The 22,216-nt window shown below is 56.3% G+C and overlaps 1 protein-coding gene across 3 annotated transcripts in view; it reads right to left on the reverse strand.

Annotated features, from left to right (window-relative positions):
• Positions 1–20,851, reverse strand: part of ZMIZ1 (zinc finger MIZ-type containing 1) — a 166,964-nt gene extending 146,113 nt beyond the window's left edge. For all 3 annotated transcript variants that reach the window (XM_059054273.2, XM_059054274.2, XM_059054272.2), the window contains exon 1: positions 20,766–20,851. The gene's annotated coding sequence lies outside the window, so the exon portion shown is untranslated. The remainder of the gene's footprint in view (positions 1–20,765) is intronic.
• Positions 20,852–22,216: the final 1,365 nt, after the last annotated feature.

Raw genomic sequence — 22,216 nt, forward strand, 5'->3', positions numbered from 1 at the left:
CAGAGCCCAGAGTTTGAGTCCCAGCTATGAAGGCACCTCGCTGGGTGGTTCCGGGTGATCGCCATGCTCCCTGCACCTGCGCACCCTCCTCTAAGAAATGGGAAACCATGGGACTTCTCTGGTGGTCCAGTGGCTAAGGCTGCATGCTCTGGGTTCGACACCTGGTCAGGGAACTGGATCCCACATGCCACAACTAAGAGTTCGCATGTTGCAATCAAAAGATCCCGCACGCGAAAACGAAGATCCCATACTCTGCAACTAAGACCCAGTGCAGCCAAATAAATAAATAAATATTAAAAAAAAAAAAAAAAAAAGATATGGGAAACCTGCCTACAAGGCTGAGCGCCTCTTAGGATGAGGCCCGTGGCTACGTCAGGAGTGGGCATGCAACAGGCCACATTAACTGTGGGCTCCCACACATGTGGGGTCTGGCAGAGGCCTCAGACCCGCTGTGCAGCAGGCAGGGTCTCCCAGGGAGTGAAGTGGGTGCCTATGGCTTCAATAAAGGGCACCAAGGCCTAGCATTTGAGAGGTAGGCTCAATAATAAAAATGATCTGGTTCAAGTCCTGGTTTCATCCCCTTACCATGTGGCTTTGGACAATTTCTTAAACTTCTCTGTGCCTCTGTTTTCTTATCTGTGGGAGGCAATATAGAGAGGAGGGGTCCTCTCTCTAAGAGTGGTACAGACAGTATAAGGTAACGCATATGAGTGCCAGAGGGGCAGGTAGCTTTCTGGCAATGTCAGCGGAGGCTAAATTACCTTGCAGGAGCTGGCGCCGGCTTCCATGGATCGCTGGGGTCCTGAGCCCCAGCCTCCCACAGCCTAGCCTGGTACCTCCACCCCACACAGGAAAGAGAATATCTCTGCGTCCTGACTCTTTGACTCTGGCAGTCCCCAAACTCTGCTAGTCATGGGGACACAAACGGCCCTTGACTCCAACTCTCCCATTTCACAGAGGAGGAAAGTGAGGCCTGGAGAGAGCAGCACCTGCCCCCGTCCCCAGTGGCTGAGGGAGAACTGTAATCAGCCTCCTGCTTCCCCACTGCCCACAGCTCAGGCCTTTCCCAAAGGCAAGCTGGCCGCAGACCCACTGACAAAGAGAAAATAATTATTTTGGCAGCTGAGACAGAAGCCGGAAAGTCCTCGCTCATTCGGTGAGCGACATCCAGGCCCCAAGGAACAACGCCTGCCCATCCTGCCTCTGAGAGGCGCCTGGACTCATGGCGCACATGCTTGTGCCTCTCTGCCCCCAGCCATCCCCGGTTCTTTGCTGTTGGGCTTGGGCAAAGGGGCAAACAGACCAGAGAGGGGAAGAGACTTGTCCAAGGTCACACAGCAAGGGCACCACACAGAGGGGGCACCAGGATATGAACTCCCCTGGTTGGGGACTGACCCTTTTTCCCATAAACCTGTATTGGACCCCAACCTGGGAAGGAGAAAGGACCAGGAGCTTGCCTTGATTGGGTCCACATTGGGGGCTATGCCTGGGATATTATATTCCTTTAGCCCTCGGTGAAATGCTACGAGGTAGAAACTAAAGAGAACCCCCAGTTTACACACGAGGCCTAGAGAGCTTCTATAGTTTCCTAAAGTCATGCAGGTAGTAAGGAGCGAATAAGTAATAAGAACAGAGCCCGGACATGAGCAGGTGGTCTGCTGACACTTGGACTCTGCCCACTACCAGATGACCAGCCAGGGAGCCCACACCCTGCCCAGCTGGCACTGGGCACCCGGGCTCCCTTGACCCTGTGCTGGGCCTCACTCACACTGGCTGCTCAAGCAGGTTGGGGTGGAGGTCGGGGAGCTCAGGCCCAGGTGGGGCTGTGAACACAGAGGTGAAATCATCCATCCGCATCCCCGGGCCCCTGGGTGCCCTGAGGTGAGCCTCACAGCCTGAAAGGGTCTGGCCACCTGGTGAGACCAGGGAGAGGTGTCCCGTGCCTGCTCCCAGCCTGAGCACACCACAACCATAAAGGACATGGATCCACGCAGGTAAGTGTTCTCTGCTTAAAGGGCTCTCGGTGCCCTGGGGTGGGGCACAGCCTGAGACTCAGGGCCCAGGGGGGTGGTAGGGTCCCACCCAGGCTCCCAGAGGGATAGGTGCCCCACTGCCCAAAGGGCTCTCCTGGGCATCCTCAGCTCAGGACTCTCACTCCGGGTTGGGTGAGGGGGACGCCCTGACCACAGGGCCGCTTCTGGCTGCGAGGGCAGGAAGGGGCAGAAGACGCGGTGTGCAGATCACAGGTTGAAACGTGCTTTCACTCTCATCGCGTGCCTGGCGCTCTCGGGGGCAGGGCAAGGCGGGAACGAGCACCCATTTTGCAGAGCAGGACACTGAGCTCTGAGGGAGGGTAGAGTTGCCAGAGGTGTTGCAGCTGGAAAGTGGCAAGGCTGGGTCTGGCAAAGGTCACTCGGGGGTGGGAACCGTCCCAGGACCCAGATGGATTCCCCCAGCCACAGTCACCTTCCCATCCCCTCCTCCTCTAATGGATCCCCTGGGAGGAAGGACCCACCTGGGTGTGGGCTTGGGTGGAGGCACAAGGCCAAGCTGATTGGGGCTGGGGCTGGCCCAGAGAGATTCAGGGCTGACTAGGGATTCTTGGAGGACAGAGGTGCCCGTGCCACAGGGTGTCTAGGATGTGGGGCCTCATGAGGGCTCTGTGCCCGTGGCTAAGTGACCAGTTGTTCTCTAAGCCGCCAAGGGTTGGGAGCCCACATTCTGGCCTGGAGCCCGGCTCTGTCCTCAGTGGTGAGGTTGAGGGCAAGGGTGGGTAGAGCTGGGTTTGCTCTGCCTGCTCTGCCCTTTAATGCTGGGTGACCTTGAGCAAGTCACTTGGCATCTCTGACCATCTCCTCTCTAAACTGGGACTAGCTGCCCCTCCAGATACTCACCCACCAGGAGAGGCTTCAGGCTGACCTTGTAGAGCCTGATGTTAGCCAGAGCACTGATCTATCCCCAGGCCTCTGGGAGAGGGGACTGGACTGCCCCGCTGTGGTCACAGGGCAGGGGACCACACAAGTGGCACTGCTGAGCTGAAGTTCAGGGCTCTTGTCATCTGCTGCTAATCACACACACATGCCCCTCATGCCTTGGTGGCTGTGAGGGTTTAACGAGACACGGGTATGTAGATGCAGGGGCCACGCAAGAACAGGTCAGCAAATGGAGACTGTTAAAGTCTGGGAGAGGGTTAACTGTCAAGGTCATAAGTGGTCAAGTGGGGACCAGAACATGGTCATGTGGGCACCCACCCAAACCGGATTGACCTGAACTGGCTCTCACGTGGGGCTGATCCTCCTCACCTGAGCTGGACCAGGCAGCTCTGCCGACCCCCACTTTACAGATGGGCCGAACAGCTGCTGGTTCAGGGGCCCTGCACAGGCACGGTGGCCTCAGACCCTGCTCCCAGGTTCACTCGGGAGGCAAGGGCTCCTTCACCTCAAAGACCCACCCAGGGAAACATCCCCTTACATGACCCTGGGAACAGGCCCCTCGTCCTACCCTGGCAGCCAGTGCTGGCTCCAGGAGCAAGGCAAATATTTACCCCAATGGTTATCCAAACCAGGCAGGCTGTCCCGCCTCCCACATTCCTGGAATACATGTTCTCTGACCTCACCAAGCTGGGGGAATCCAGACATGGGGAAGAGACAGAGATAACCAGTCACCCAGTTTTAATTGGGCCTATGTGGGAACCAAGGCCTGATGGCCAGGAGGAAAAAGGCAGCTCTGAATTGTCTGTCTAACTACTCACCCACTAGGGGAGGCCCCAGGCTGACCTTGTAGAGCAGGACACTGGCCAGAACACCGACCTACCCACAAGCCACTGGGGCAGGGAGCTGGACCACCCCGTGTGGTGTGGTGGGCAGGGGCTACACCAATGCCACCTCTTGGCCTGAAGTTCAGGGCTGTCACCAGGCCTCCGATCCTCATACCTGCTGCCAATAACACACACACAAACACACCCATTGTGCTCAAGATGTGACAAACCCAGCAGATTCCCCCGCCTGCCAGGGCCCTTCCCCAACAGCCCCAGAAGCTCTCACTGCCTCACTCCATCTTCAGCACGATTCTGTCACCAGGGAACTGCAAGACCTATTTTATAGATGAAGAAACTTTGCAGCAGATACCAATGGTCACGCAGCTGGAAGTGGTAGAACGTGCACTGTCTTATTACCCCAAACCACGCCTCAACAGCTCTGTGGTCCCAGCTCCACCCATCGGAACCCTGTCCATCCTCCGATGCCCAAAGGACCGCCTACACCATGCTGCCTTCCCTGATAGTTCCCCCGAGTGAGCTTTCCCTGCCCAGAACTTCCAGACATTTGGATGGTGTTTCTTTCTTTCTCCTTGCATAATTAAAACTGGGTGCCTGGTTATCTATCTCCAGCTGTGAGACCCTCGTACTCACTCCAGGGACAGCGGGGTTGAGCACAGAGGCTTGGGCGGCCCTGAGCGCTCAGGGGAGGCCTGAAATCCGGAGCCTTTTCCCCAAAGGACAGCAGCTGCAGTTGGCCTCAAGGAAAAGATAAGTAAACAGACCTAGGAAGCTGGTGGCTTGGGGTCTGGGGAAACTCCTGGCCAAGGCTGCCTGAGAATCACAAACTACCCTTGGTTCAATAATCCTGTACGTCTTCACTTCTGCTGAGAATATTCTGAGTTATTCTGACAGCCTGCCCACACCACACCCAGGCCCGGGAAGCCCAGTGCATCTTGTCTGGCCCTGCCCTGCAGGTCCTTGCTGCATGCCCCTCTTTGCATGCCACTCGGCTTCCCGCCTCCCTCTCTCCTGCGAGGAAACTTCGCAAGTGACCGGGGCAGGGCAGACTGGCAGGTTCTGCTGAATGAAGTGTATGCCTGACAAGTCTGCTGCTCGGCCCTCAGGGATGCCTCCAGGTGGGAAAAGCTCTGGTGGTCAAGAGACGCCCAGCACAAACCTGGGGCCACACCTGGCACTGCGGGGACGGAAGCAGAGGATGTTGGGAAAGGTAAGGGCTTCCAAAACCTCTCTGCCCACTTAACATCTCTGAGACTTGGTTTCCTCATTTGGAAAATAGGGGCTATAAACGGACTTCTAGGGGTTGTTCTTCATGTTTTTTTTTTCTCTTTAACATCTTTATTGTTATTGGAGTATAATTGCTTTACAATGGTGTGCTAGTTTCTGCTTTATAACAAAGTGAATCAGTTATACATATACATATGTCCCCATATCTCCTCCCTCTTGCATCTCCCTCCCACCCTCCCTATCCCACCCCTCTAGGTGGTCACAAAGCACCTAGCTGACCTCCCTGTGCTATGCAGCTGCTTCCCACTAGCTATCTAGTTTACATTAGGTAGTATCCATGCCACTCTGTCACTCTGTCCCAGCTTACCCTTCCCCCTCCCCAAGTCCTCAAGTCCATTCTCTACATCTGTGCCTTTATTCCTGTCCTGCCCCTAGGTTCTTCATGACCTATTTTTTTTTTTTAGATTCCATATATATGTGTTAGCATATGGTATTTGTTTTTCTCTTTCTGACTTACTTCACTCTGTATGACACACTCTAGGTCCATCCACCTCACTACAAATAACTCAATTTCGTTTCTTTTGATGGCTGAGTAATATTCCATTGTATATATGTGCCACATCTTCTTTATCCATTCAGCTGTCGATGGACATTTAGGTTGCTTCCCTTTCATGTTTGTTTTTGCCATCCAACCATTCATTCATTTCCTTCTCCCGACAGCTAATGACACTGCCTACTTTGCGCCAAAGAAGGAAGAGAAGGAAAAGAGCAGGAGTGAATGGGTGAGGAGAGGAGGGCACGGTCGAAGGCCAACATCGCCAGCCTGGATGCTTCCCAAGGGTGTTTACACACTGTCTAATGCGAGGCGGGCAAGACACAGAGTAATTCTAGGACAGAGTGCTGGAGGGCAGCAAAATGGGGTGTTGAGGGCATCATGCTCTTGAGAAGAGTCTCTCAGGCAAGAGGGCACCCCACCTGGGCAAAGGCCCAGAGGCTTGTCAGGAGAAAAGCCTCAGACTGAAGAGAAAATGATAGATGAAATCAGGAGCAGGGGACAGCTGCGTTCAAGGGCACATGCAGACACATCCCCGGGGACCCCGCCAAAGCTTCACCCAGAGCCCAATTCCAATTTGCTGTGTTTTCAAGGCCAGGCTGGAGTGGCACCTCCTCGGGAGAGCCCTATCAGAGGGGAAAGTCCTCGCCCTCTCCACAAGCATCACCCAGGCCCCGAGGAACGACGTTCACCCAACCTGCCTCTCAGAGATTCTCCGGCTCATGGCGCACGTGTGTGCCGAGCCACCCAGCCTCTTGATGTCGGGCTTGCGCAATGGGGCAAACTGAGACCAGACAGAAGTTGGCTGTGACTCGTGGCTCACTCCTGCTGGAGGAAGAGGGAAGGGGCTCCCTTCTTCCCAAGCCGTCAAATGAACAATTTCTCCTCTAATCAAGGGGGGAGGTACAACATGGACTAAGGGCACATAATGTGGCTCTAGATTCTGACACAACAGAATGTGTATGTAGAGTGGCTCTGCTATCCACTGAGCTGTGATGCTGGGCAAGAAACTTAGCCTCTCTGGGCCTCAGACTCCTCATCTGTAAAATGGGGATAATGAGTCTCTCCTCTCACAGAGGTGTAAGGACTTAACAAGATTATGTCCACACTACACTTGCACAGGAAGTACCTGGTAAATAGGGACTGTCGTTGTTCTCACTGGCTCAGGTTTGCTGCGAAGACTTGGGGTCTTGCTGGGGAGGGAGGCACTGGATCTCTTACCGAAAAGATGGAGAAAGATCCTGAGAAGATGAATCCCGGCTTCAGGCCCCTTCTGAGGCTGATTCAAGAGCCAGCCCCGTGGGTCTGTTCCCCAGAGATAGGCTTCCTGAGGGTCACCTGCTCCCAGGAGGGGGGCCCCCAATCCCTCCCCACAGAACGGACAAAGGTGTTGAGCATCCTCCAGGTACAAGCTCTGTGCCAAGGGCTCTCTTCCACACCCACCATGTCATCAGGCCCCATGGGCGGGCATAGCCTCACCCTTCCCAGGGGCCAGGGTCTTGCCCAGAGGGGCACCTGGCTGGGGCTGGCCAAACCAGGGACCCTGCCACCCAGCTGGGTGCTTGCCACTCCCAATGCCGATGATTTAAACTGGATTTTCTGCCAGTGGCCCCTCTTATGGGCTTTGTCTCTTGCCCCTGCCCACTCTGCTTAGGGTGGCAGGGCCCTGTGCTGCCCATCTCAACCCCACCCCTGTGATACCCTCGATCCCAAATCCCCTGCAGCATTCACTGGGCCTGCAGAGGTGCTTAGAAGAGTCTGTGGAGGTCCTCAGTCTAAGCCTGCCACCTTGCAGAGGAGGGGACATAAGTTCAGAGAGGGACAGGACGAGAAGCCAGGCCAGCTCTGGTTGGAGGTTGGACTGAGGAGCCGAGGACTCACGCACAAGCCCCCTGTCCCTCCAGGCCTCAGTTTCCTGGTCCGGGCTAACACTGGCTGGACGATCGGCTGAGCTGACACGACACCCATGGTTGGTGCAGGACTGGGCAGCCCCGTCAGCTGTCCACTCCACAGGGCAGCCTGGACTCCAGGCCCAGGGCAGGCGGGAAGGTCGAGAGGCTGAAGGGCACGGGCACTCCCGACAGCACATGCAAAATGCTAGTACCAAGTGTTCCTGACCATCCCTGTCCTGGGCCAGGGGCCAGCCCCCGGCGGTCACACTCCCCAAACAGGCATCCCTCTGGGATTCTGGTCACACGTGGGCCAGGCCAGTCTGAAGTGATGGCCAAGGCCCAGATTTACAGATGCCAGACAAAGGAGAGCGCTGTTCTCGCTTGCAGGAGGTAGCGGGTCAGAGCACAGCACTAACGTCACCCAGGCCTGGATGAAGTCCTAGTTCTGCTGCTTGCAAGCCACGGGGCCTCAGCCAAGTCCCTGCACCTCTCCCTGCCTCAGTTTACTCACGGTGCAATGGGGAGGGAGAAGGTTGCACTGGGGTAAGGGCGTCCAACCCCTGGCCCTCGGAGGAGCCAGGCCACGGGAGCTCATGCTCTTTGTAGGGACGCCAGCCCTCCCTGCAAGGGCAGCCCAGTCATGGTCTGCAGGGTTGCTACTGGGAAGGCTGGGGAAGAAAAGGATTGTGGGGTGTGTTAATCCTCAAACTGTATTCTGCAGCCTGTCCCAAGCTGCTCCACCGATGCAGCCACCCAGGGAAGCTTGACTGGTCCCACCGGATCTTGCTAACACCGAGGGGGGCTCCAAGCCTGTTTCTGGCACGTACCCTCCCTGACCTGGGCAAGTGCCTCCCAATCCCTTGAAGCCTCCATCTGCCATCTGTAAAGCGGCATTAGTGCCTACCTAATGTCCTGGGTTGCTGGGAGGACTCTAGGAGATGGAGGATGGGGCCAGGTCTGGCGATGGGCTACGAGGAGGTTTCCTGTTCTTCTCGCTGCCTACCTTGGCTGCTCCTGCCTTCCTGGGCAGCCCCAGGGCCCAGCCCTGTCTGAGCCATCACACACCCAAAGAGCATCCCAGGGCCCCTGCCAAGAGGCACTGAGGACTCCTAGGTGCTTCCCAGCCGAGGCCGTCAGGACCAGCCTACGATGCGCCTCCTTCCCCCGTGAGGCTGAGGTCTCTGTGCGTTCTTTAAGAAAGGGGCTCCCTCAGCCCAGCAACTTGGTGGGATTCTTGGGGGAGCCAACCCCCACCTGCCCATCAATCCTTGGGTCTGACAGAAGCTGCCCTCTGGGACTGGACACCTGGACAGGCCAAGGCCAGCCCCACAATGGTGTCTCCTTCCTGTCACCCACAGCACCTAGCACAGGGCCTGCCCCCAGAATGTTTGAGCAGTGATGAATGGATGAATGAATGAGCAGTGATGAGAGGGGTGGTGTGAAAACAGATTTAGATCAGAGAACACAGCAGCTGACACTTGCACAGTGCTCACCACAACCATCCTAGGCCCGGCTCTAAGAGGCACTGGCTACGCCGGTTAACCCATTTGTCCCCATGGCGATTCTATAAAGCGGTAAGGCCCTCCCCATTTCACAGATGAGGAAACTGAGGCTCAGAGACATGAAGCCACTTGTCCATGGTGTTAGAAAGTGGCAGAGCTAGATCCAGTGCAGGCCCTGGGCTCCAGAATCCACATGCTGGTCCACGGTGCTGCCTGGGGTGGGGGACCTGGGGAGGGTGGAGAGAGCAGCCCATCCAGGCCAGAGGTTCCCGCCCAGGCTCCAGGCCCTGCCCCAGCGATTTAAGTGGTCTGGGGTGCGCTATCTTTCAAAGTTGCCCTGGATCTCATGTACAGCAGGAGCTGAGAAACCCTGGGCAGCCCCACCCTCACTCTTCAATGGGAGAAATGGTGGCTCAGACAGGGAGGGGACATGTCCAAGGTCACCCTGCGTGTTGGGGGAGCCTGGGACCTGGAGTCCAGCTCCTCTGACTTCTCCATCGTGGGCTCGGAGCTCTTGGAAATAGCACTGTGGCCCCAGCAGAGCAGCCCACAGGCGCAGACGCGGGTGGGAGAGATGAGGCAGACAGACGCAGGGAAGCCAGAACAGCACGCAGCCAGATGACACACAGGCCCAGCAATTCCTGACTCACGGCCACCCATCCCGTGACTCCACCCACCGCCAGTGTCCCCACCCTGGCTCACACTCCACAGCCCGCTGCAACCTCCAGAGTCCCCGCCCATTTAGGACCAGAAAGCCACAGAGGGAGGAAGGAGCGGCGGGGCCCCACCCAGAGCTGGGTGGGAAACCCAGACAACCCGAGCTGGGGGGATTCTGGGACACGCAGAGGAAGAGGCATTAAGCACTGCCCCTGCTCCTCCCTGCAGAGCCCGCACTCCCAGCCTGTGCTGGCCAGCGCCCTGTGGACCATGCGCCCAGGAGGAAAGCTGGCATTGACACCCACCAGGGCCAACTTTCTTAGCCGTGTGACTCCCTTTGCCTCGGGGCCCCACACCTGGAAGAGCATGTTAGGGTTTTTTGCTCTCAGGTTCCTCTCCCCAAGGATGCATTACTCCTCTGGCCAAGAACTTCAATGGCTCCCCATTGTCTACAAGGTCAGCTCCAACTCTTCACCCTCGTACTCAAGGCCCCAGCCTGACTCTGACCCGTAACGTCTGGGCTCCCACCTCGGCACCCTGCCCACATTAATCCTGCTGCCAGGAATGTCCCCGTCCCTGTGGCCTGACTCACTGGGAAGGAAATTCACACCCCCCCGAGGAGCCACGGGGGTCAGACGCTGTGTTCCCAGAACCTCAAGGACTCCTCACAGCTCCCTATGCCACTGGCTCTGAAAGGCCCATTTGACAGACGTGGAGGCTGAGGCTCAGAGCAGCAATGTGTCCAAGACCACTGGAGGCTGAGTTCTCACCACACAGCGCAGGGGCTTGGGCTGCTTGGACCTATGGTCTTCCCTGTTGCTAACAAGCTTTTAGCTGGTCCACAAGGTCAGGGTGACCCCGAGTCTGTTAGCTCACCCAATGCCATGGCGACTTGGGTCTGCTCACCTTGGCATCCTGACCCTCCCTTCATCCCCCTTTGGGAACAAGCTGCAACCCCTGATACTGGGCTGGGCTTAGGCTGGGGGTACCTGGTCGGGGGAGGTGGGTCAGAGAAGCTGTGCAGCACAGTGGCCAAGAGCATGGGCTCTGCGGTCAGCTGCCCGGTTCAATCCCAGCGTAACCACCCTGGGCAGGTCGATTCACCAGGCTGTGCCTCAGTTTCTTCCTCTGGAAATGGGGACAACAGTAGTGACCTCAGAGATGCTGTCACAGTGAACGTGAATTCCTGTAGATAAAGGATCGGAGCAGCACCTCCACAGAGTGCTACAGAAGTGTTTGCAGCTCTTAGTATCGTTGCCCTGTTCCTCCCTGCAGCTTACACTCAACATCACAACCAAAGGAAAACTGAAGTCCTCAGAGCACCTACCAGGAGGGAGGAGGAGGGCTGGAGAGTGGCAGGAGAATCTGCCCCTCGGCACTGAACCCTCCCCGGCTTTCGGCCCACAAGCTGCCACCCTGGCCCATCTGCCTGAGCAGGGCAGAGCAGAGAGAGCTGGCATGTTCCACCTCTCAGGTCCTGGGAGGAGGGAGGAGGGAGGGCTCCTGCTCAGGCACAGATGCCCAGCTTGCCCCTGTGTCTTCAGTGGGATGACCCAGAGAGGGGTGATGCCAGCATCACTACCCCCATCCCCCATGGCGACACTGGTAGCCACTCACGTCTCACTCCCTGCTTGGAGCCATCACAGACACTGTTCCCCACTGGGCTGGATATAGAGATATCTGAGATGCACTGGGGGTGGGGGGGATCTGGGGCAGTTAACCCCAAACCTGCTTGTCCTTATAGGGTATAGATTCATCCTACCTCCAAACCCTTTATCCCATGGGATGCTCATAGCAGGGCAAAGCTTCTTCCTTTCCCCTTTCTACAGATGGGGCCCAGAGTGGGTGAGTGACTAGCCCACGTGCACCAGCAAGCTGGTGGTGGATCCCAGACAAAAACCCTGCTCTCCAGGCTCCCAGGCCTGGCCCCTAAAGGTGACTGATCATCCAGGAGAAGATAAGTCACTAGCATGTGTGAGTGAGGGACGGGCAGGGACCCAGAGCTTCCACCAACGCGAGGCCCTGGGAGTGGGTCAGAACAGGTCAGAGGCAGGGCAGCCGCGAGCCTGAGGTCCAGCTTCCTTTCTCAAGAGGGCATGATTCCTGGCAGCAGCTCCCACGGGAAACTGTAGAAGCGCCACCCGCGGGAAACACGGGGTGGGACAAAGGGGGTGCCGGGCAGGGTTTCCTGTTGGGTGGGTGACCTGTGTGCCTGTGGCCCTGGGACCAGGCCAGGGCTGGGTTTCGCCTCATCCCTGGCTCAGGTCCAGGCCACCCTGAGTCCCATCCTCCAGGCCTGCCCTGGCTTCCTGTCTCACTGGCCCCGCCCAGACCAGGAGAGAGCAGGGCCCTGTGGAGGCTTCCTTAGAAGCACCAAACTTTTCTGGGGCAGGAGTGGGCAGCTGCCCTGGCCTCTTCAGTGGCCTTTGGCCTCTGACCTCTAGACCTCCAGCTTTTTGTTTTCTAGCAAGAGGCCTTGACAAAAAAGCACTACTGGGTTTTATTCCCAGAACTTCAGGCACAGCTGAGTAGAGGCTGTAGGAATCAGCCCTTCCCTGCAGATCAGATCACTGCCTTCCCCCACTTTGGGCAGAGTCACTTTCAAGGAGCCATGCTGAAGCGACCAGGACAAGGGGAGAAGCTGAACAAGGATGGATCTCAGGCCTCAAAGGCAGAACTTCCCAGGGGTCAAAGACGAGGGACAGTGTGGTACCTCTGCAGAAGCTGTGGCATCCCAGCCAGGCAGGGTAGTTCCCACGCCAGGGACAATGTGATGTCAAACCATGGGCGCAGCACCCAGAGTGAGACACCTTCAGCCCCCCCATCCCAGTTTTGGATACCTGGATCCTTAAAAGTGTCAGGTTCTGGGTGGGACGGGAACTCAGTCCAGGGGCTGTGGGACCACCCATGGTCTCCAGGTGAACCCAACCCATTCCGTGTGCCTCAGGAGCTGGGGACTCACCTGTCCACAGGTGAGGATGTGGTGGGAAAGGAGAAGATAGTGGCCTGGCCTAGTGAGGGGGAAGAGGTTTGAACAAAGGCCCTCAGACCAGGGCCCAGGCTACGGGAGAAGCATCTCAGGTCTCTCTCAAGGTTGCTCGGCAAACAGGCGACTCAGAAAGCAAACAGGCCAGAAAGTGCGGAGGGCCCACCATGGACAAAGCCCTCTTGTAGCTCAGTGTTGGGGAGCAGCGCAAACAGGAGGTGGTCTGGGCTGACTGGGGCTGGGCCTTGCCTGAGATCACCCTGGGGACAGAAATGGAGCTGGGATCCAGGTCTCCTGCTTGCTCCGTGGGCAGCCCAAGGGCCTCCCCAGGGGCTGTGCTGGGAAGGTGGGACTGCTCACTTGGGCAGGGGCTGACTTTGGCTTCACCTCAGCTGCCCAACGCAGGACACTGATGACATGTCCACACTAGTCCAATCAAACAGGCCCTGATAGGGCTGTCTGCGGACCCAGCCTGGTACTCTTCCTGGAAGCAGTGAAGCTTGGGAGGGACTAGGTTAAGGACGCTAAAGCCTCAGGTCTGTGGGCCTGAGGTGGGCAGGATAGAAGACAAGCCAGACTACAGCCTGGTGGGTGGCCAGGGCACCAGTTACCAGGGAGAGTTACCGAGATGGCCATGGGGCAGTAGTGAGCCTCCTGACCCCGGGGGCATGCAAGCTTCGGCTGGAGATACACAGGCTTTAGAACCACCCCTGGCCAGAATCCACATTCAGTCATGGGTGGCAGGATGGCTGGCCTGTGTCACCAACTCAACCAGTGGCCACCCCACCTCCATTCCTTTTCTGGATTGGAGTTTTCCAGCTGTATCAGAATGGCCTTGAGCTCATTAGCCCATGGGACCCTTACAGAGTGAACACCCCCAAATCCTATCACAACAGAGACAACGTCTGACAATGCTCTGTGTGGCCCTGATGGCAGCTCTCTGTGCCCCTCATCCCGGGCATCTAGTAGAATCGGCCTCAGTCCATCCGGGAAAAGTATGCCTAAGCTTCCCCAGAACCTAGGGCAGCCTGTGGGGTCAGCCACACCCTGATCCCCACCCAGTGGCTGCCTCTCCCTGGGCCTCAGCCTACCCTGAGATGTTGCTGATGCCAGCTTGGCAGTGAGCATCTCCACGGCCAGGGATGTGCTTTGTATTGAGCACAGACCTGGCACAGACTTGGTTGCCAGGAAATGTTTGTCAAAGGAAGGAGACACAGAAGCAGCAGGGAGGAAGGGGGATAAACAGACACTTGAACCCAGGCGGGGTCTCAAAAGCACCGCCCCCAGGGCCACCATAGCCCTCCTCCTCCTCCACGACCTGGGGGACTATGCCCTCTATAGGTAAGACACAGTGCTCAGGTCAGGTAAACATGGAGGAAGGCAGAGGGAGGTCCTACTCAGGGCATTCCCTTGGGCTCTGCTGCCTGGGTGGGCTCGGAGAAGGCCCTCAGATATCTGGGCTCAGGGCCTCTGCACTCTGCCCACATCTTCTCTGGAAGCCTGGCTCTGACTCCAGCCTCTCTTGAGAACAAGGACCCTCGCCCCAGCTGCTTGGTCCACGAGGGACTCAGTGATGTCTCTCAGCTCCCCTGAGGTCCCCTGCCCAACGCTGAGGTTTCATCCTCTTGGAGTGGCAGTGTGGTGGGACATGGCTGCCTCATGACACGAGCACAGGGTCTTTGCTAGGAAAGGTGATCCTGTCCATCCAACAGGAGGAAAATATGTCACAGGTATGGAGGTCCAGAGAGGTTCTGGAAGACCTGGTGTGCGGACAACCCTACCCCCTTGCCTAGCCCAGGTCCCGACACACAGTAGCTGCTTAATACCTATCTGCTGAATTAACCAATGGCTTGCTGGATGCATGACAATGGGCTGACCTGGGCTCTCCTGCTGAGGGGCCAGGACTCAGCAACACGCTCTAGGGGACATCACAGGGGCTGCTGCATCCACATGTGTCCCTCTTTGGCCTTTCTGAGCTGCTCCTGGACAGAGGATGCCCTCCCTGTTTCAGGGCTGGGCGTGTTCTCTGTAGTCAGCAAGCCCAGTATCTTTTCTTGACAGATGGAGGTAGGGGAGGCCCAGAGAGGGTAGGGGGTCAGAAGCAGGGGCCATTCCCCAGGCCAGGCCTCCCCACACCAAATCCAGAGGCCCGAAAACTCCAGGACCTGGCTCAGGGCTGCCCTCTGTCCACCGCCCCTACCAGTGTGGCCCCCTCCCCTGGCTCCCTGGCTCAGCCTCCTGGCTGCAGCTGGCCTGAACTGCTTACTTAGACAAACAGGGAAGGCAGCCACGTGACTGGTTAAGGTTTCCTGGACCAGGGACACACACACACACACACACACACACACACACACACACACACAGCCACTTGCGGCAGGTCAGGTGATCATGCAGCCCAGCAGGCCGGGACTGGGCCAGCTCAGGTTTCCCTGTGTCTGAAGGACAAGGGACCGGGCCTGCCTTTCTTCACCCAGAAGAATGCCTTCTCCAAACACTTGTTTTCTGCTTCCTGGACCCGTCAGGGACGTGCTGGATGGGAATAGAGCAGGGGGGGAGGAGGGGAGAGAAGGAGGGGAAGAGCAGCGCCCAGCCCTCGGCCTTGTCTGGTGTTTTCCTTCCGCCCTCCCCACCCAGAGGGCAGATGCCTGCTGGGAAACTGTAGCCGCCCAGCTGCTGATGACAGGGAGAATCCCAAAGCCCTGTGTTGGATGTAGGGCAGGAGGGGAACCGGGGCTCAGAGGGGAGTCTCCAAGTGAGTTAGTGACAGGTCTGTGGGGGCCTGGTACCGGGAGCAGCAGTTTTGAAGCCAGAGTCCATGGTCTGGCCTGGGCGGCATCCAGGGTGGGAGAAAGGGTGGGGGGGAAGGGAGTGTCTAGTCCAACTTGGTGGGAGCAGCTCTGCCTTTACTCTGTCATTTGGGAAAGGTCTGGGGGCCAGGGTCTCGAGGGTTCTTCCAGCTTTGGGGGTCTGGGCCTCAGATGCTCCCTGAGAACAGCAGGCCTGTTCATCTTCACAGCCCCGAGACCAGCCCTCTAAGGGAGAAGGAGGCCACATCTCCTGACAGGCAGGGCTGACACCTTGCTCCGGGGGGACAGCCACCAGCTCTGTGGGGGTCTGCAGCTGGCTCCCACCCTGCCCTGGCCTCAGGCCTGACCTCCATCACCCCAGTGGCACAGACACCCACTGCAGAGGCACCTCAGGAAGCCCACAGAGAAATCAGGGGTGTGGCCAAGAGTTCTCAAGTGAAAGCCAATTCCGACCAGGCCCCCTCGCTAAGCTAAGCCCTTCTTCATATATTACCTTACTGAATCCTCACAACCCTACAAGGTAGGTAATGTTGTGACCCCACTTTACAGATGAGGGATCAGCAACCTGAAGGTCACACCGTTAATTAGGGGCAGATCAGGAGCTGCACACAGATCCAGCACCCAGACTCTTAACCAGTTCCCACCGTACCAGGGCCAGGCCCCCAGCACCAAGTAGGAGAGAAGGAGTGATGGAGAAATGGAAAGAGAAGGAAGATGGGGGAGGTGACAAGGGGAAAGAGGGCAGGAGGGAGGAGGGGAAGCAGAGAGAGGGAGACAGAGCCAGAAAGAGCAGAGGGAAACAGGAAAGGGAGAAGGAACGGCTGCAAGAGGAAGAAGGGAAGGAAGGAGAGAAGGTGGGAAAGATTCACAGGGAAGGGGCAGGGGACAAAGGAAGCAGGAGCAAAGGAGGAAAGACAGACAGGGGTCAGGGAGGGAGTGGACCTTGGAAAACCAAGAGACAGAGGGAAAGCAAACCTGCCCGCCCGAACATTAAATACCTAACAGGAGATGACAAATCAAATGGGAATTACTGCAGTAAAAACATAATTAGAAACTTGATTGAAGTTAAACAGAATTTACATAACACTGCAAATTAACTTTACACGGAAACTATTCACTGGGAAGGCAATGAAAAGGCATTTCATTAGTAATCTATACTTAAACAATAGGCACAATGGAGCCTTCTGATGAGGAACTTGGTGCCTTCAACCAGAGAGAGTGCCAAAGGCTGCAGGAGAACAGAAAGGCAGTGGATGCTCCAAGAGGAAGTGGGTGGGGTCCAGGATGGGATCCCTGGGCCTGCACTCGGGTGGGGGGCGGGGGGTGGAGCTGGGTGGACACAGTGGGCCAGATCAGATTCTGGTATAGGTTCTGCCCTTGGTTTGCTGCGTGCTCCTGGGCAAGTGTCCTATATTCTCTGGGCCTCTGTTTCCTCATCTACAAAATGGGGAATGTTGAACAGGTGGTTTATATGAAGGTGCATGCAAGTGTGGATATTCTAGGAGAGCCTGGGAGATGGCAGAACGCAGCACTGAGCGCGGGCTTGGGGTTCAGACGGACCCGGTTCAAAGCTCCACCCTGCCACTTATTAGCTGTGGCATCATGCAAGCTTCTTCCTCTCGGGCCCTGGTTTACCCATCTGTTCAATGGAGATAAGTCCACTCCCGCTAGATGTCACCCAGGCAGTGGAAGGATTTAGGGAGACATTGGGTGGGGGCAGGCTTAAAGGAAAGTGAGTCTAAAGGCACAGGATTACTTGGCCCATCCGCCTGGCACACTAATTAGATTACCCACAGCCTCCTGCCACCGGCCTGCCACAGAGCCATGCATCATCAGAGCGGCTCCCCATGGCTCCCCGAGTCCCCATTCCGGAGTCAGAGGCACACCTCCCTGAGGGATTCTGGGGGTCACCAAGTCCCTGCCTGGCTCCATCCTATACTTAGTACGGAGAAGTCTCCTGGGCCTTTGCCACATCCCAGGCACATCGGGCTGTGTTCGCTGGGGCAGAGGGGCTGGCCTGTGCCCCTGCAGCCTGCTGGCCGGCCACATGCTCTCCCCTCACCTCCCATCCCGCCTCACAGCCCGGATGAACCCCTGCCCAGCCTCCGGGCAGCAGCTGCTCTCTGCAGCCTTCCCTGACCGGGCCGTGGCCATTCTCTCCACCGAGAGCTGAGTACTGAGTGTGAAACACCACAGGCGCACAAAAGGCTGACCCTTCCCCACCCAAACACGCGCGCGTTTGCCCACTAGAGGTAGTGAGTTCCTCTGTTCTAACTGCACGTGAGCGGGCAGCTCTGACACACTCATAGTCCAGGAAGTTTCAACAGTTTCTTTTTTTTTTTTTTTTTTTTTTTTTTTTGTGGTACGCGGGCCTCTCACTGTTGTGGCCTTTCCCGTTGCGGAGCGCAGGCTCAGCGGCCATGGCTCACGGGCCCAGCCGCTCCGCGGCATGTGGGATCCTCCCGGACCGGGGCACGAACCCGCGTCCCCTGCGTCGGCAGGCAGATTCTCAACCACTGCGCCACCAGGGAAGCCCCAACAGTTTCTTTTAAGATAAAGGATCCAGGTAGTGCTTAGAGATTCAATAGGAAGCTGTTGGATGCCCTTCCCCTGCCGACAGCTCCTGAGCTGCTGCCTTGAGCCCTGTGTTTTCAGACAAGTGCTCTGGGCAAGGGGGAGGTCTCAGGGGCCCAAGAGCCCCAGAGGGACGGTGGGAGGTCAGGAGAGGTAGGCGAAGCTTCTTAAAAGAAAGCGCAAAGTGCGCAGACATCAGCTGAGACCAGGGAGTGCCAACCAGGGTGACAAGGAAGGTCCCCAGACATGGGGTCATTTATTATACAGCCCTGCCAGACACCCATGGGCCCTGGCCTGTGTGTGGCCAGGTGTACAGGGGGGAGAGGCTCTGGTTCCTCCTTCCTTTCCACCACCCCTCTCCAAATATGGCTCTATTATTGAGGCCTCTGAGCCTTTGTTATGCTGTTCCCTGTACCTGGAGTGTCCTTTCCCCGACTTGCCAACAAAATCTACCTGGTTCACGAAGAGCCTGTTCCCTCAGCTCTCTTCCTCCCTCCCTGGCTGCACCTTCTCCATCTCCTTTACTGCCTCCACCCCATCTTCCCTCCCTCTAAGGGCTGGATGCCCCGTGACTCAGACGCAGGCTTCTGAAGCGCTCTCTCTGCACTCACTCCCAAGATGACCTCATCAGCCTTGTGGCTTGCGACACCATCTATACATAACAGCTCCCACATTTATATCTCCAGTCGGGACCCCTCTCTGCCTCTCAGACATTCATATATCCAATTGCCTTCTCAACCTTTCCACTTGGATGTCTCAAATGCATCTCAAACCTAACGTGTCTAAAACACAGCTCCTTGGCTGCCTTCAGCCCTCCCTGCCGTCATCCCTGGCAGAGAAAAACAGCTACCTCTGTTCTCCCGGTGGCTCCTGTCCCAAACCCAAGAGCCTTCCTGGACTGTCCCCCCTTCCCTCATCCTCCACGTCTAATCCACCCACAAGCCTGCCTGCAAGGTCTTTGAATTACCGTCAAGACTTTGATGCCTTCCACTGCTTTCCCTGAAACCCTAGTCCAAGCCACCACCACCTTCTACCTGGATGTGGGCAACAGCTTCTCAGCCATCTCCCTGCTCCCCTCTTGTCTGACTGCATGAGCGGGTCCCCCAGGATCTCTCTGATTTCCCCTCCTACCTGCACTTCCCTCCGGCCACATGCATCCCTGCTACTTCCATGAATGCGCCAAGGGCACCCCGGTTCACTCCCTCCTTGCATTCATGTCTCTGTTCAAATGTCACCTTGTCAGAGGTCTTCTTTGACCATCCTTTGTCAAAGAACACTTTACTCATCCTGCAGTCTCTGTTTTTTTTTTTTTTTCCTTTGGCTGCGCCGCGTGGCTTACAGCATCTTAGTTCCCTAACCAGGGACTGAACCTGGGCCCTCGGCAGTGAAAGCACAGAGTCCTAACCATTAGACAGCCAGGGAAGTCCCTGTAGTCTGTTTCTTTAGTACCTAATTTCCCTTCTTAAAACTTGGCATCATCTGACATGATATATCACATTTTAGGCATTCATTGTCCATGTCTCCTTATGAGAATGTAAGTGCCACAGGAAAGGGAGTTTTGTCAGTTTTACTCCCTGAGGTGTCTCCAAAACATCAAGCGGTTCCCAGCAGGGAGACTTTCTCAATAAACAATTAGGGCACGAATAAATGAACAACGCCACCTCCTCTGGGAAGCACTCCCTGAATGCCTGCCTGCATTTTACCAGCACGTGGCCCCTCCTCCCTTCCTCATGCAGTCTCAGACACTACAGGGGCCTTGAGCACTGACCTCATGGAATTGAGCCTGGCTCTGAGATCATGTATCAACCTCCATCGCAGATTGCACCATCTCCAGGGCAGGGCTGGATCTGATTCATCTTCAAAACCCAGCCTTTAGTGCAGGGCTGGCCTGGTATAAGAGCCAGTGTGGGTTTGATGTGTGAATTAACGAGTAAATGGACAGTTGGAAGAATGGAAAGATAAATAGATATAGACAAACAAATAAATGGATGGATGGATGAGTGAATGGAAGGATGGCCAGGTGGGAGGATGATGGATGGATGGATGGATGGGTCCCACCATGGGCGCACAATAAAGACTGGTGGTTTATTGAGCTCAACAGCCAGACTTCCCTGGCCAGACCAGTGTAGTGTAGTAAAAGCATAGAGGCTGACAGAGCCAATAGGATAAAGCTGAGCTGCTACAGTGTGTCCAGAGCTTGCTGTGTGAACCCCCGCAGGCCCATTAACTTCCCTGTGCCTTGGTCTCCCGGTCTGAAAATGTAGATGATAATTCTTGCCCAGAGCTGCCAGGGAGATGACTCTGGAGTTTCAAATCCTGCCACAAAGGAGACCGCAGCCACAGCTCCAGTGAGACACATCTCCAGCCAGGGTTGCCTTGGAAAATCCTCCCTTCTCAAACCCTGTCTGGCCCTGAAGACCTTGTGGCCTTAATGCTATACCCCCAAGGGCTAGGACCCTTGGCTATGCCCCCAGAGTTCAAACTGAGCCAGGTTGCAAAGATGGCTTAACTCCAAATAACAAGGAGGCCCAAGTGATTCACAGAATCCTCGAGAATTGGAGTCAATGGAGGACCCATTTTAGAGATGGACAAACTGAAGCCCAGAAGCATTCTGTGCTGGACACACACAAGGCATTACAGAGAAGCCCTGAAGCCCAGGGCAAGAAGGGCTGGGCGAAAAGGCTGATAACCCTTGACTCTGGCCCTGCCCCATCACGACCTTGCCCCGGCCAGGTTTCAAGCAAAGGGGGCAGTGCAGCCCGGGCATCAGGGCGTCAGGGGTCTGGTGTTACCTTTCTAGGTCTGGCAGCTGAGTGATGGACGGCGGCTCTAATCCTCACACCCCTCGCAGCATTGGTCTGATGCCAACGGGTCTCCTCCTCCTTGTCCTGGGTACGCAGGGAGAGAGACAGGACATGTGTGAGTGGCCAGGGGCACAGGCAGCAGCCCTCTCCCTCCCACCTCTGTCCCCCACCGGCAGGCTAATCTTGGAGGCCTCTTGGGCCACTTAAGCACGCCCTGGGATGCCTGATTTATCGGAGCCGGCTGTCTTCCCCACCCTGCGGTGCTCCAACTGGCAAGCCAACTCCTCCTGGTGGCATTCTTAAAAAAAAATGTGCAATCTATGTAAGTTTTGTCTTTTCTAGGGTTCGGGGGTCTTTGTGCTGTTGTCTTTTTCTTCCTGGTTAGAAAGGTAGAAAACCAGGGCCTTCCTGTGCGGCCCCAGGCACGGTGACAGGGAGAAGCTGTCGGGGGTATTTTTAGCCAGGCCTCTAAGCCCTCGGTGTTCTCTCTGCACCATGCCTGGCTTCGGGGAATTATCTCACACGGCCGGCCGGTTGGCAGCCACTTCCAAAGCCACTCTTTGACCCCTGCCTGGATTCTTTCCTCATTAGGAATCGTTCACCAGATCTCTGACGAGCACCTGGTGTCATTTTATGTGTGTACACCTCCTCGGAAAACAAGCTCACTGCCCGCTCATCCCCTCCTGCCTGTGGGGCTGGACGGTTGGCCTAAGACTGAGGCCCTGGGGCTTCCCTGGTGGCGCAGTGGTTGAGAATCTGCCTGCCAATGCAGGGGACATGGGTTCGAGCCCTGGTCCGGGAAGATCCCACATGCCGCGGAGCAACTAAGCCTGTGTGCCACAACGACTGAGCCTGTGCTGTAGAGCCCGCGAGCCAGAACTACTGAGCCCGCCTGCTGCAACTACTGAAGCTGGCGCACCTAGAGCCCGTGCTCTGCAACAAGAGAAGCCACCGCAATGAGAAGCCCGCGCACCGCAACAAAGAGTAGCCCCCACTCGACGCAACCAGAGAAAACCCACGCACAGCAGCGAAGACCCAACGCAGCCAAAAATTAATTAATTAATTTTTTTTTTTTTTTTTTTAAAGACTGAGGCCCAGAGTCCTGGAGGAGGCCCAGGAACAGAGTTTAAAGCAGAAAAGAGCCCTGGTGTCCCCCAAACTTCAGGCCTTCTCCTATGCCCTTCATGACTCTGGGTCCGAGCTGAGTCCTGTCCATATGATGACTTAATTAATACTTGCCTCTACTTCAATGCACTTTTTTACAGCTCTAATGAATCTGGCCTTGTCCAAAGGGAACATGTCAGTGAAATCATCGGTTTGATATGTTAGTTATATATTTCTAATATACCTTAATAAATATACAACTAATGAAACAAACACCTATGTTCTTTCGGGTACTAATTCTAGAATCGTGTCACAGGTTACCAGAGCTACGTGGG

This window comes from Kogia breviceps, chromosome 2, assembly GCF_026419965.1.
Source record: "Kogia breviceps isolate mKogBre1 chromosome 2, mKogBre1 haplotype 1, whole genome shotgun sequence".
NCBI lineage: Eukaryota > Metazoa > Chordata > Mammalia > Artiodactyla > Physeteridae > Kogia > Kogia breviceps.